The sequence below is a fragment of the Python bivittatus genome, unplaced genomic scaffold, assembly GCF_059951505.1.
Source record: "Python bivittatus isolate LINGU-HERP-01145 unplaced genomic scaffold, Pbiv_v1 ctg000400_np1212, whole genome shotgun sequence".
Taxonomy (NCBI): Eukaryota; Metazoa; Chordata; class Lepidosauria; order Squamata; family Pythonidae; genus Python; species Python bivittatus.
The window spans coordinates 8530225-8544248 of record NW_028277073.1 but is presented as its reverse complement, the minus strand read 5'-3'; the positions used below and the strand labels follow the sequence as shown (position 1 = coordinate 8544248).

The 14024-nt window shown below is 37.4% G+C and overlaps 1 long non-coding RNA gene across 2 annotated transcripts in view; it reads left to right on the top strand.

Moving 5' to 3' along the window:
* LOC148215179 (uncharacterized) overlaps positions 1–14024 on the top strand; it is a 41776-nt gene that overhangs the window by 11808 nt on the left and 15944 nt on the right. For both annotated transcript variants that reach the window (XR_015796721.1, XR_015796720.1), the window contains exon 3: positions 9400–9532. This is a non-coding gene — a long non-coding RNA (uncharacterized LOC148215179). The remainder of the gene's footprint in view (positions 1–9399; positions 9533–14024) is intronic.

Sequence of the window (14024 nt, the reverse complement as noted above, 5' to 3'; positions counted from 1 at the left end):
CTATCTTATTGTTGACTGGAAACCTTTATGGACTGGAAACCTTTATGGTGCAAAACAGAAAACAATGAACTTATGATCTATGGTTTTGACAACTGGATAGGATAAATTATAGAAAGAAGAGAGTCATGATGTAACTTTATACAAAGAGGTAAATCGACAATTGTACTTATAACTGCTTTGAAGAAGTTTAGAAGCCTGTCTAGAAATAGCCATGTCTTTATTTTTTTTTCTTTCTTTCCTAACTTTCTTCTACCTTTTTTCTTTTCTTTTCTTTTTGCCCTTTAGTTTTCTTTTTTATTTCTTCCTTTTTCTTTTTTCATTCTTATTCTATTTTACTTTGTATTAATTTTTACTCTTGTTTTTAAAATATGAAATTTAAAATTTAAAATTTAAAATATGAAAATTAACTACTAGTAGAGCCGAATCAATGAAAGTATTTGTCTATTCATGAAAAATATTTTAAACCTATACTCTCCTGTAGGATTTTAGGCTGGTTTATGACAGTTATAAAGACCAAAATATGCCACTATGTAATGCAATAAAAGTATAAAAGAACTGCACACACTAAAAATAAATCAGACTTATAGCAAACAAGAGAGGAAACTAAAACATAAATCAGCATGTTGAATGTCTTTTGAATGTCTTGACAAATAAACTTGAACTTGTCATATCATCAGAATGATGACACTGTTGTTGTTATATGAGTTTCTGGGCAAAAGGAAATGCCGATGCTAGAGTGTCTACCGCAGATAACAGATCACAGGAGAAGATGACATATGATGGGACATTATGCGTAAGCTTCACCCACAAATGGTTGTCAACAGTTATTGATCTTAGGGGATAATTTTGCTTTGCTTGTTTTATTGAATGTATTTTTATTGGTCAATTACTGAAATAAAGTTCTATCTGTCATATGATGGACCCCATAATATGAATTTAGTAGAAATTGCAAGGTCTATGCCTGTTATTTCCATCCCACAGAACCATTCCAGCAAATGTTATGGTTGAAGCACCTGGATGCCCACCATCCTTTTGAGCACCATGTCCCCAAATGGGGAGATATGGTTTAAGTAAATCAAAATACATCTATAACCTAATTTTAGTGATAACTATGTAGATCATGAAACACTATCAGATGAGTTTTCAGAAGTCAGTCATTTATATTATTTGAGAAGTAGTAAAAAGAAGGATTCCACTATTCCATTGTAGAAAAGTGTGTAAAATAATTGCCAATGTCACCATAAACCAGAAATGTGGCGCTATCGCCGAACCTTATGCCACAACTTGAACTCTCTACCTCTACTATGATAACTCATTAACAGTGAAACTGTTATTTATCTTTGAACAACATTTGAGAATATACTTAAATATTCCAGTCATATGGGTAGGGCCTACATTGTGGCTCTTTCCAACAGATTCTTGGAGTAAACTCTTGAAAGGTACTAGTTCCTTTCAAGGTATTCCAGAAAATGTAGCTGTTCACCCTATGTCTTGTTGTATTCTGTTTCTAACTGATAGCATGCAAAGACATGCATAGCTGTGTTTCCTGAGCCAGTTTGAAAGGTATAAAGTACAGCAACTTCCAGGTTGCCCTCAGGAAATATGGTGTTGAACACCTCCCCAAATTCCCATCCTCCATGTGTAATGCCTGGAGCTTATTATGGAATTTTGGTCCAGAGGGTACCAGCATAGAAAAAGTACAGCTGGGTGAATTCCAAGGCAATCAGTCCTTGAACAGTATATTCCAATTAGTGCTATGCCAAATCTCTCCTCCAATTTCCTGAAAGTTTTCTTTCCCATTTAAAAAAATGTGCTCACTTTATTATTGTGAGGCTGTTGTGGGTTTTATTTCTTTTTTATTATACCTTTCTCCATTGTTTAATTGCCTCATGACCTGCCTACACTTCCCAATCTCAAAAAGCCTCATGGGACATGTTGTCTCCTAAATTCTTTCCCTAATCTTTAATTTAATAGAAGAAATCTTGATTGATTATTTTACCCTGAAAGTTAGAATAGCCTGCTGAACTTTTATTGGTCCCTTGTAACAAAAGTGAATGCAAGAATTCATATTTTGGCCACAAAATTCCAGTGAAATGTTTTCTCTGTTGGTTTTTGCCTCAACTTTTTTTTTTTTTTTATCAAATTAAATGAGAATCTTCACCAAACAATCCAACCCACAAATGTGTAAGATATTTTTAAAAGAACAGTTAGGATCAGTAGAGATTTCTTATTATTGCACAGTAGGAAACATCAAGAATGGATGGCAGGGGAGAAATGAAGGAACAGAGAGTGAATAAATATTGTCAGGCCATATTAATCAAAATAATTCATTCTTAACTTTCTACTTGTTGATGCTTTAACAGCCACACTGTAAGATCAGGCCACCAACCAATTATTGCATCATCTGGCTCTTTTGCATTTTACTAGGTCATTTAACTTTTCTCTAGTGTTATTTCATTGCATTGCCCTTTTCTTACCCAATTTCTTGTCTCTTTACATTCTGTTTCCAGAAACTGGGGAATCAGGAGGAAACAATTTTCCTAGAGTTCCCATTCAGCTTTCTTCTTTTGGCAAAATGCTGAAATCCCATTCTGTTGCCTCTAAATAGAAGATAGAGGTGGAAGAGACCTCTGAGTCACCTAGTCCAACCCAAGTTCTGCTAAAGCATTTCAGACAGATGGCTATCCAGCCTCTAGTTTAAGACCTCCAGTGAAAGTCTTAATGAAGATCTTCATTAAGGTCTTCATTACCACTTTATGAAACAACTGATTCTTATTCCACTGGTTGACAGTCCTTATTGTCAGAACATCTCCTAGTATCTAATCTTAATCTACTTCTATGTAATTTCAATCTATTGGTTCTGGTCCTGCCCTCCAGGGTGAGGGAGAGGAAGCCAACTCCCTCCTCTGTGTAATAATTCTTTAGATATCAGAAAACTGTGATTAAATATTTTTGTGGTGTTCTCTTCTGCAGGATAAACTTACCCCATCCTTTAAACCATTCTGCATAGGACTTGATTTCCAGTCCCCTCATCATTCTGGTAGCTCTCTTCTGAACTCACTCCAGTTTGTCAATATCCTTTTTAGACTGTGTTGTTCAGAATGGTATTGGCCCATATTCAAGGTATGATCCATTAGAACATCCTGATCATTTCCACATGTACTGCTGCTAGGTCTGGTCCCTGCCATCCTATACTTATGGCTTTCATTTTTTTCTCATAAATCTCATCCACTGTTCAAGTGTGTATATATATTTCTGAATCTTCTACTTCGTTTCTAACATGGCAGTCATTCCTTCTAGTCTTTGTCATCTACGATTTTGATAATCATCTTCTCAACCCCTTTATCCAGATCATTAATAAAAATGTTGAAGAACACCCTGTGGCACTTCACTTATTACTACTCCCCAAGATGATGTGGAAACATTTATGAGTATTCTCTGGATAAGGTCATTAAGCCAAGTAAGAATCTATCTAATTGTGGTATCACCTAGCCTCTTTTTACCATTTTATTAATGAAGTTATCATGAGAGACTTTGCTGAATGTTTTGATGAGGTCGAGCTACATTATGTCCATGTCATTTCCCAATCTATTAATTCAGTAGCTTTTGTTAACTGATGCATTTCTATCCAAACACTCATAAACATGCTCTTTAATAATCTGATATAAACTTTTCTCAGTATAGATGTCAAAATGACAAGTCTGTACTTTCCCAGGTCCTCCTCCTTCTCTTTTTTGAAAATAGGGATAACATTTCATCTCCTCCCATTTTCTGGGGCTTCACAGATTTCCTGAAGCTCTGAAAGAGTACACTTAATAGTTCTGTGATCCCCTCTGCTAGTTCTTCAGTACCTATGATATAATTCATCTGGCCATGGAAACTTGAATTCATTTAATTTGGCTAAGTATTCTGTAAAGTTTGAATGGAAAAGCAATGAGACTGAAAATCAATTGCTTTTTATCTAGCATCAGGTCTAGACTTACAGCAACCAGGATCATATTTTAAACCATCAGATCTTGAATAGAACTGAGAAAAAGGTTTCAATTACTCAGTAAATTATATAATTTTAGAGTCAGGGAGTCCTAGTTACTGGATTTCCCCCCAGTCATATGACCTGGGGTGCAATGTTACAAAGGCTGTTTTTGAGTAATTGGCAGCCAGACCATATCTCACTCAATTCTCAAAATCTTATTTTTAACAGAGTTTGTTTCCAATTAATAAGATTTGGGTTGTATTCCCCAGTCTGTTAGGTACAGCCTCTTGCTTCATCTGCAGCATCACAAATCATAACATGCACCACTGTAACTGAAGCATATCATTACAGTCATTCTGTTTTCTCACGACAGTATAGTAACAGAAGGTCCTTTGCTGCGCTGGAAGACTTGATGATAACCTGTATAGTCAGGAACAGAAACTTAAAAAAAAAAAAAAAGCTACAACTGTAATGGAAAGGATTGTATCAAAATGGTTATTTTGCTCAATACATGTCAGGGAAGCAAAAATAAAGACTGGACTGAGGATGAGTCCAGCAATATGATTTGGCATCTAATATTAGATTTAAACTTTCCAGTTTGGGAGGGTAATTAACAACAATAACAAAACAGAAAATAGGCAACAATCTCAAAGACATAGAAAATGGACCCCCTGAAAGCTTCCCCTACCATTGAGCAGAAAAAAGTCACTAACTCAGGCAGAAGATTTGCAATACCATGAAACAGATGCCAATAGATTGTTATTTAATTAATAGAAATACATAGCAATTTTTTTTGCCACAACATGAAAATAATTTGGCTGACTTTAGGCTCAGAGCATCTTGATTTGAGAAGTGTCCCCATTTGGGGGCTTCTGGGGAAGAAATGGCTGATTTCAGCTCTGTTCTTTGTGGTGCCAACGCCCACAGCAATTAGGGGAGCTGGCCTCAGTCCAGCTCTTTGGAATGATCTCTAGATAAGAGATTGACAGGATCACTGTGATGGAATGGAATTATGAAGGTCGAGCTCAGGGAGACAAACATTTTCTTAGCTCGCCAGAACCGCGTGGGAGGATCAAGAGGATGAGACTGGCACCTCCCTGAGGAATTGATTGATGTCAGGCCTAGCCCAAGGAACTCCAAGAGACAATGCTAATTCAGTTCAGCTATGTTTATTAGCTACAACCTCTAGCAAGAATCTTCCCAGACTAAAACCCCAGTTCCCAAAGTCCTCCAGCCACAACAGTGTGAATTCCTCAGGGGGGTGCCAGTCTCATCCTCTTGATCCTCCCACGCGGTTCTGGTGAGCTAAGAAAATGTTTGTCTCCCTGAGCTCGACCTTCATAATTCCATTCCATCACAATCACCCACAGGTACTCCTTACAGAGATTCCCTGTGAAGAGATTGCAATCTAGCAATTTCTAGCAGGTGGAGCACTCTGGGAGTCAAGGGAAACACTGAGCCCAAGCCATGGTGCACTAGATTTACTTTACTTTCTCTTTCAATTAACATTGTAAACTGCCTATTTGTGATTTATTTGGCAATTAAAAACCTCCTGAAAGACAAGTTGCTGTACACTGGGAGAATTTCCTACTATTCTGGGAGGAAGAAGACTAAAGTAAGTTTAAAGATCAAAAAGAAATATTGTAACGTTTGGAAACAGTGAAAGTGAATTAAGAATGTTGATCATGGACAGTTAAGAGACTAGATAGATTTGAAACAGTCTTTTTAAGGATTGTTTTAAATGTTTAAGAAAATACAGAAAGTGAATTTGGATTTATTTGCAAGAAAGTCAGCCCTGGGGAAGTTTTGCTTCTGAAAATAAACACAGGATAAGACTGAGCTTTCAAGGTCAGAGGGAATGAAGGCTAACGGAATGTATGTCTTTTAACATAATGGAGGAATACCCTTCTTCCAGATAAGAATTTTTAGCTGTTTGGAATCAGTGTGTCCAGGAACTATTTTTAAAATTGGGATTAACAGAGGTTGTAGAGGAAGAATAGATTCTACTGGATAAAATAGCAGTGGAGGACAACTTGAATAAGGATTCTAAAATGGACTTTAAAGAAATGCCAGATTATAAGAGAGACATGGAAGATATGGAAAAAGATGCTGTGGATCTGAAGATGGACTCAAAGTTGCTTGATTATGACAATGATATGGAGAAAGAAGCTGTAATGGACCGGAAGAGTGACCCTGAGAATTATCCTATTTTGGACATACAGAAGGGAAATACCAAATCTCTGAAACCTTTTCTGAAAATAAATAGGAAGAGAATGATAGGAGATTGTTATTTGGGGTTTTATTTAGAGACTGAGCTTTTCAAAAAGAAAAGAAAGGAATTCGGAGAGGATTTATCAAATCAAGGTTAAATTGTCCATGTTTTGATCTTGGATTGTTAATAGTGAATTTTCTATTTCTGACCAGGACTGTAAGACAATGATCTATACCTGTAAAAGTGATTTATTTGGCTTAGTTTAAAACACATATGTGATTATTATTGGTCTTTTGTATGCTTAAGGGGAGAGATCTTTTAGGTTTCATTTCTCAGAAAAAACTTAGAAGCTAAAATGCAAAATAGACCTATTGGTTTAAGCTTAAAATATATAGTTTATTATTACTGGCATTTTTGTTTTTGCTGATTAGATTGATTGTTGAATATTTTTGTTATTGTTTAGGGAGGTGATGAAGAAGGTCTTTTTTTTTTTAGGAATACTAGAGAAGGTGTTAAATTACTGTTAATTCATACACTTGTTTGAAGGGAGGGGAAAGTCATCTTTTATATTTCTTTCTTTTTCTCTTTTCTTTCTTTATCTCCCTCCTTCCTTCCTTCCTTCCTTCCTTCCTTCCTTCCTTCCTTCCTTCCTTCCTTCCTTCCTTCCTTCCTTTGTTCCTTTCTTGTTTGTACGTTTTTTAGTTCTGTATTAGTGTGTGTGTGTATATATATAAACTTTAATAAAAATATTAAAAAGCAAGAGAGAGAAGTGTCCCCATTTGGTGTTCCCTCTCAGGAAGTAACTATCTCAGATTAAGCCTGCACACATTTAAGCATACATGCTGTAATAAATAAAGCTGACAGTATTGGGACTATAGAACAAAAACATGGTGTTATCATGGAAAGAAACATTAAAGGTTATTTGAGTGAAAAGAATAATACTGGGAAAACAAGAGTTCCTTTGATCAGGATATAAAATTTACAGACTCAACAGCTAACAATAGAACTACTACACTAGATGTTGTAAGGGAAAAGATTGACCCAGGTTGAATTATTGCCTAATTTCTGAATCTGAACAGAATATGCAAAATACCATGAAAAAGAATTGGGTTGGAAAAGAAGAGAAAGAGGAGATGCTCTAAGCATTGCCTGAGTCCATTCACAGTTATTTTCTCCTGAGACTCAGTCTTCACTTTGGATTAGTCTTCCCATCATCTCTTTCATTTTACTTACATTTTGAATCCAATCTTTTCCTTGTTGCTGTCCTGCATCTTAATGGTAATGTCCAGAGGGGGGATCAAGTGGGCTCAGAGTGACACAAGCAGCACCCCTGTGTTGTGACACACACACACCTTCTTTTTTTGCATGTGTCATGACATGGCATGCATGTTCCAGAGGAGCAGAGCTCACGTGCAATGCTTTAAAGCTGCTTTTGTCAAGCTGATTAAAGCAGCAAGAGCCTGTGGGCACCAGTGTGCCTTAATAAACTAAATTTTATTCTAAATAGGCATTAATGTTGCCAGTTTGTTTCTTAGGAGTTGTAATCTGGTAACACACATCTCAGATGACCTAGGCCTCTGCAGACTGACTTCAATGAGCTTGCTTAAATTGCCCTTGTGATTTTTCGTTTATTCATTAGGTAAGGAAGACATTTTTTTCTTCTTTTGGCCTTGTTCTAATATTCCTGCGAGAAGAAAGAAAAAGAAGGTAGTGCCATCATCATCATCATCATCATCATCATCATTAGATTTAGAGGCCACCCAACCAGAAAAATCACACTCCATATACTATAAAACACAACTGACAGGAGTTTCACAATCTCACAAAGATATGGGAGAACAAGTTTTTAAAGACTTCCAGAACATCGGGGGCTTGGGGGGTGGGGCAGAGAATCTCCTGGGATCTTTGTGCATACGTGTGAAAGTGTAAAGCAATTCCTGATGCTCTGTATCACCCAGGATTTGTCCTAGTTGGATAAGACAGTCTGGTATGGCTAGCAAGACCCTTTACAGCTTGTTGCTATCTTGATAATCTCTTATAGAATAGTTAAATAATGATTTATGCATACATATACCTTAGATCAGGGTTCCTCAACCTCAGCAACTTTAAGATGGGTGGACGTGAACTCCCAGAATTCCCCATGGCTGACTGGGGAATTCTGGGAGTTGAAGTCCACCCATCTTAAAGTTGCTGAGGTTGAGGAACCCTGCCTTAGATAATATGGTATTTGTTCCTTATGTAAAAACATTTCTCAATTATTGGTTTGACAGCAAGAACTTGCTCTAAAATATTACCTAAAACAAAATTTCCAGCCATGCTGGCTTATTTATTTATAATATTTCTTATGTGTCACACCATCACTGCATTTGGGATAGTGCACCTCACATTTTAAAAGCCATTGAATAGAATCATGAATGGATTAGCACATCAGGGGTATCAGCAACATAACATGAGCAAAGTACAGCTTCTATAATTAAATTACAATGTCTAAAAATGTCAAAATTTCAAAATGTGGAAGTTTTGGAGGGAAGATGAACATTGAAGGACAGAATTCTGAAGGACAAGAATTTCAGAGAGCCAAGACCACACTTCTAAGGAAGGATGGAAACCACATACCAAATCTGATTTATTTTCCCTTATATGATTTAAGGCATGCTGGCTTGGGGTGGCAGACTTACCTGGTGGGACACCAGTTTGGGAAAGGGTAGATTTTTCTACTTAGTGACAAATCCACATCTTCACTTGTTTATGTTGCATTCATGTTCCATGACAGCAGTCTACCATGGGAAACATTAGCAATGACTTTGACTAGAAATTTGAAAGGAAGATGCCTTTATTTTCTTTTTCTTTTTAATTATTTATAATATTATAAATATTTTATTTATAAAATAATCATCTCGTATGCCACCTGACTTTCAACATTTGGAACAAAAATCTATTTTCAAAAAAGACATTTTCTACAAATGGACAGGTAATTACTGAAGTTATATAATGAGTGCTCAATATAACATTAATAAGAGATACCAAACTGAGTACATTAAGTTGTTTTCATGATATAAAGAAGTATAAAACGTTGAGCTTAATGCCAAAATTTCCATTATATATTATTATTATTATTTATAAGTGTTAAAAACAAAACACCCTATAAATAATGTAAGAAAATATTTAATTTCTGACTTCCCCCTTCTTATGCTCCAACCCTATCTTCCTTCAGTTTCTTCACAGAGTGGGAAATGGAAGTGAATCATTCACTCTTGAGATTCTAAGAGTCTAAGAAGAACCATCCTGGATGAGACCCAAGTTAAAAACATCACATCCAGCATTCTGTTGCTACTGCAGCCAGTACGGTACAGTATCCAGATGCCAAAGGGAAGCTTGCAAGTGGAAAAAGAAAGATAAAACTCTGCCAGGGCTAAAAGTCCAGGTTGTGTTTGTCTCTCCCCTCTTTCTTTAACAATCATCTAAACTCCTTGAAGAGTTTAGAGACACTTCACAGGACAATAAATGTCAAGCACGCCATTTATAAGAAAAAGAATATCAGAGAGATTGCTATGAACCCACCTACAACAATGTGAATTGGGGTCAGTGATAAATAAAAATACAACAGAGATTAGAACATACTAAGGAAAAATATGTCCTGATATAAGTCATACGCAGAATGTATGGAATATCTAAGTATCTATGAGGGAGGCAGTATATATAAGGCATAGGCAGAGTTCACAAGCTATACCCAAATCAAAGACATCCTGGAAGAGTTGACCAAGGGAACAAATACAGCAGTTTATTTCCAAAACTGTACAGTATTGCTGTACTGGCCTTTTCTTGACTGTAAATATGAAAGCTCTTTGTGAAGGATTAGCAAATAACAAAAATGCTATGGCACGAACAGCCTTATTCTTCATCAAATGGTGTCATAACCTTGCTGGGTTATTTGGCCATAGTAAGCAGGTGTAAGAAGACAGGAGCTTTATTATGTGTATGCATGTAATAGAGTGCAAAATGGTTTGACATTGTCACAGCCCTTTTGAGTGATCAGAGCTTGGGGGGAAAAAACCCACAGTTGTTCCAAGGGTCCTCTCTTGTTCTTAGAACAGGCATGATTTTTTTCGAGCATCACTGTTTGAGTGTTCCAGCTGTTCTGAGTATTGTGATTGGATTGCTGCTTTGTGACTTGTAGTTGCTTTTTCAAATATCTTCCTAGCCTCGAGTTGGAGTTTTGCAGTGTGTGGGTCGATCCACTGCAAATGTATTGTGCTCTGCTCTTTTGGGGCAGGCAACTGAAAAAGTGAAAAGCTGATGACCGCAGGTTGAACAAAGCAAGTGAAGACTAAAAGTGTGTGCACATGCATGAAGTGTGGTGCTTAACACACAAGTGTTGCTGGTGCCGTTGAGCCAGTCGATGCAAAAAGCACTAGTTCAATGCTGAACTTTCAGAGGGTATTTAAAATGCAAACTCTACGTTGGTTTGGGCTGAGCTGGGAAGTGAAGTTTTAGTAAAGGGAAACTGAGCATATCCTTGCGCTCTATTGAAGATGTGCTTCCAGAACAAAGTTAAAAATGCTACAGCTCTATGTTTGTTCTGTGGGAGTGATGACTGATTGATTGATTGATTGATTGATTATGTGACATCAAGTCATTGCCGACTCTTAGCAACCACCTAGATAGATTTGAGGGAGAGCTGCTGAATCTTTTGTCCTGTTGGTGCTGCTAAGCCTTAACTATAAGAAAGACTTCTGGATGCACTTTGCCCCTTCATCCTGTTGAGGAGCTGATGGCACAGCCTGAAACTTCAACTATTTATATTGCTTTTCGTTGTTTTATTTTGCCACTATGCTGTAATATTCAATTTATTCATGAAATAGTTGAGAGCCCAGCTCGATGGTAGCCCTTAGCCAAATGTGGCTGATCTTGCAAAGCTAAGTAGAGCTAGACCTAGTTGGTATTTAACTGGGAGACCACCAAGACATATGAAAACAAGAAGCTAAAGTAGGAATGGGGGTTGGGGGAGGAAACATATTTGAAGAAGCAGCAATGGCAAACTACTTCCATAGGCTTGCGAAAGTGGACAAGCTAGACATGTAATCACCAGGAGCTCAGTGCAGCTTTCAGGAGACTAATTTTTAATTAGGCAACAGCATTTGGCTACAAAAAAAACCAAACAAAAAACCCGGAAAATTCATTAGTTGAACTTGTGAAGTAGGTGAGATGCTACCCAGTGCTGACAGCTAACAACTTGACAAAGGGGATTTGACAAAGGGGATTTTTTTTTAAAAAAAACTCTTTTGAAAAGAAAAAAGGAAAAAGAAATGAAAATAACACAGTACAACTTGTGCTTTCCTAGCTGGCTTATTTATCAATAGGGCAGGAGATACCCTAATTTAAAAGAAAAGGGATTGGATTAGCTCTTTTTGACTAGTTAGTGCGTTGTTTGGACTTAAAATTTAAGTTTACTTAAAAAAATTGAAAATAGGGAGTGTGCTTCTGAGGACAGATTTTAACCTATTTTTCATTGCTGTTTCCAGTATTTCCTATTGGGGAAAAAAAATCCCTATTGGGAAAAAATCTTTTCAAAATAATCTCTGTGGCCATTTTTTATTAAGTAACCACAACCATGAACTGCTATTCCATCTAGTGTTGTGGTTTTGAGGCTTGTTCCAAATTCCATTATTTCCTATGAGTGGAATACTTAAGCCATTCCAATTTTGGTCAACTATCTCAGAATCCCTTTAAGGGACATTTTTAGGAAGCTATTTTGTTCCAAGCTTGAAAAAAAATCATGTTTTCTGCTTTGTGTATGCCCCCATTCATTGAGCAACTCAAGGGTAATGCATGGCAAAGGATAGACAGAAAGTTGATTAGTCCTGTACAATTTTCTGTTTTCTTACGCCTTCATTGGTCATTGTGGTACTGTGCTGTGTGAAGTTCTGAAGGTGGGTTTCACTTCAGTGTTGCTTTGAGGAAAGCACCCTTTGTTGCTTTCTGAAGCAATGTATGCCCCTTCTTTCTGTAAAGAGTGAAGCAAAGGTATCACAGTGCTCACATTGCTCCAGCTGCCTCATGGTCTGGCTACTAGGTTTCTGCCTACTGGACAAGCTGGAGCAACACAACGTTCTTCAACAAAGTGCAGAGTATTCCCTTGCACTGCAGAAACTCTGTTGATGGTAAGGCATACTGTGATCAGTTCACTCAGGCCTGATGAAGAATATCTTCATTTGTAGCACAATGTATATATGTGTAGATATTTTGCTATTAAAACACTCCCTCCAGTGGGACTACTAATAATAAAACATAATCGTAAAACTTAGCAGAAAACAAATTTAAGCTTCATGACAAGAACATCTAAAACTAATTATGGTAGGAACAACAGCTATTTAGCACAACATATTTATAAACACTTCGCTGTCAACAAATCTAGGCTAGGTATTGTAATGGGGAAAGGCTGCTGGATCTAAAAGGAATAGTTCAAAGCTTTTCAAACTTAGATGGCTTTGCTCTTTAGTCTGAGTTTTTCCTTGTGCTTAAGTCTAGTAAAGACTGGTTCTAGACCTCTCCTGCAATTATTATTATTATGGTTGGTCACACAGTCAGCCAGATGCTTAGACTGGATTTGGCATTTTTGTCCACCTGCTGAATCCTTCCCAAGGACCTGGGATAGGCAGATGATGCTGTTTGATGGGGTTAAAGGTATTGTCACAGGATGTAAGCTGTTCCAAGTAAAGGTACCTTTTGGTATGACTGATAGTGATTTTGTCAATGCCGATGGTCTTCAAGTGGTGCTCCAGATGTTTTGGGATTGCACCTAAGGGGACTATTTCTATTGGTACTGTCTTTGGTTTCTTTCGCCATATTTCTATTGGCAGGCCTTTGTCTTTTGGGATTTTCTCCAGTTCTTTCTCTTCTACTCTGCCGTCTCCAGGTATTGCAATGTCCATTATCCAGACTTTTTTGTCTTTCTTATCAACAATTGTTAAGTCTGGGGTGTTATCTGGCAGATGCTTGTCTGTTTGAATTCTAAAGTTCCAGAGCACTTTAGCCTCTTCATTTTCTATTACCTTGTCTGTTTTGCAGTCCCCCCAATTCTTGCTTGCAGGCAAATGATATTCCTTGCAGATATTTCAATGCACCACTGTTGCGACTTTGTCATGCCGTTGTTTGTAATCAGTCTGTGCGTCTGTGTAATCTTCTTGCAGCAGCTGACTAGGTGGTCCACTATTTCTTCAGCTTCTTTGCAGAGACGGCATTTGCTGTCTGTTACTCTCTTCTCAATTCTGGCTTTACATGCATTTGTTCTTAAGGCTTGGTCTTGTGCAGCCAGAATTAGCCCCTCTGTCTCTTTCTACAACTTTCCTGCTCTTAGCCATTGCCAGGTCTTCTTGTTATCTGCCTGCTGTTTGTGTGTGTGTGTGCGCGCGTGTGTGTGTGTGTACTGGCCATGAAACACTTTGCCTTGCCATGTCTCTTTTCTCTTCTTCATTTGGCCTTTCTTATATGCCAGTTTGGCCTTTTCATTATTCAGTAAGCCTAGCTTCAATACATCTTCGTCACTGTCCAGATATTCTTCTAATGCCCTTTTTCCTTCTTCAACTGTCTGATGTACTTGGTACTCCTTGGTAAGTAGAATCTGTCAACTTCACTGCATGGATGAAGGGCATGATTCATTGTCATTATTTTTCTGGTCTTCCTATCCAGGGTTTCTAGTTCTCAAGTCCACTCTTCCAGCTGGGTATCTAATGAGTAGAAGTGCCCAACTGTTAATTGCCTTGATCGCATTTCCTCCACTGAGTTTGGACTTTAAGATCTTTTTCACTGTCATGATGTATTCACTACTAATCTTCTTCT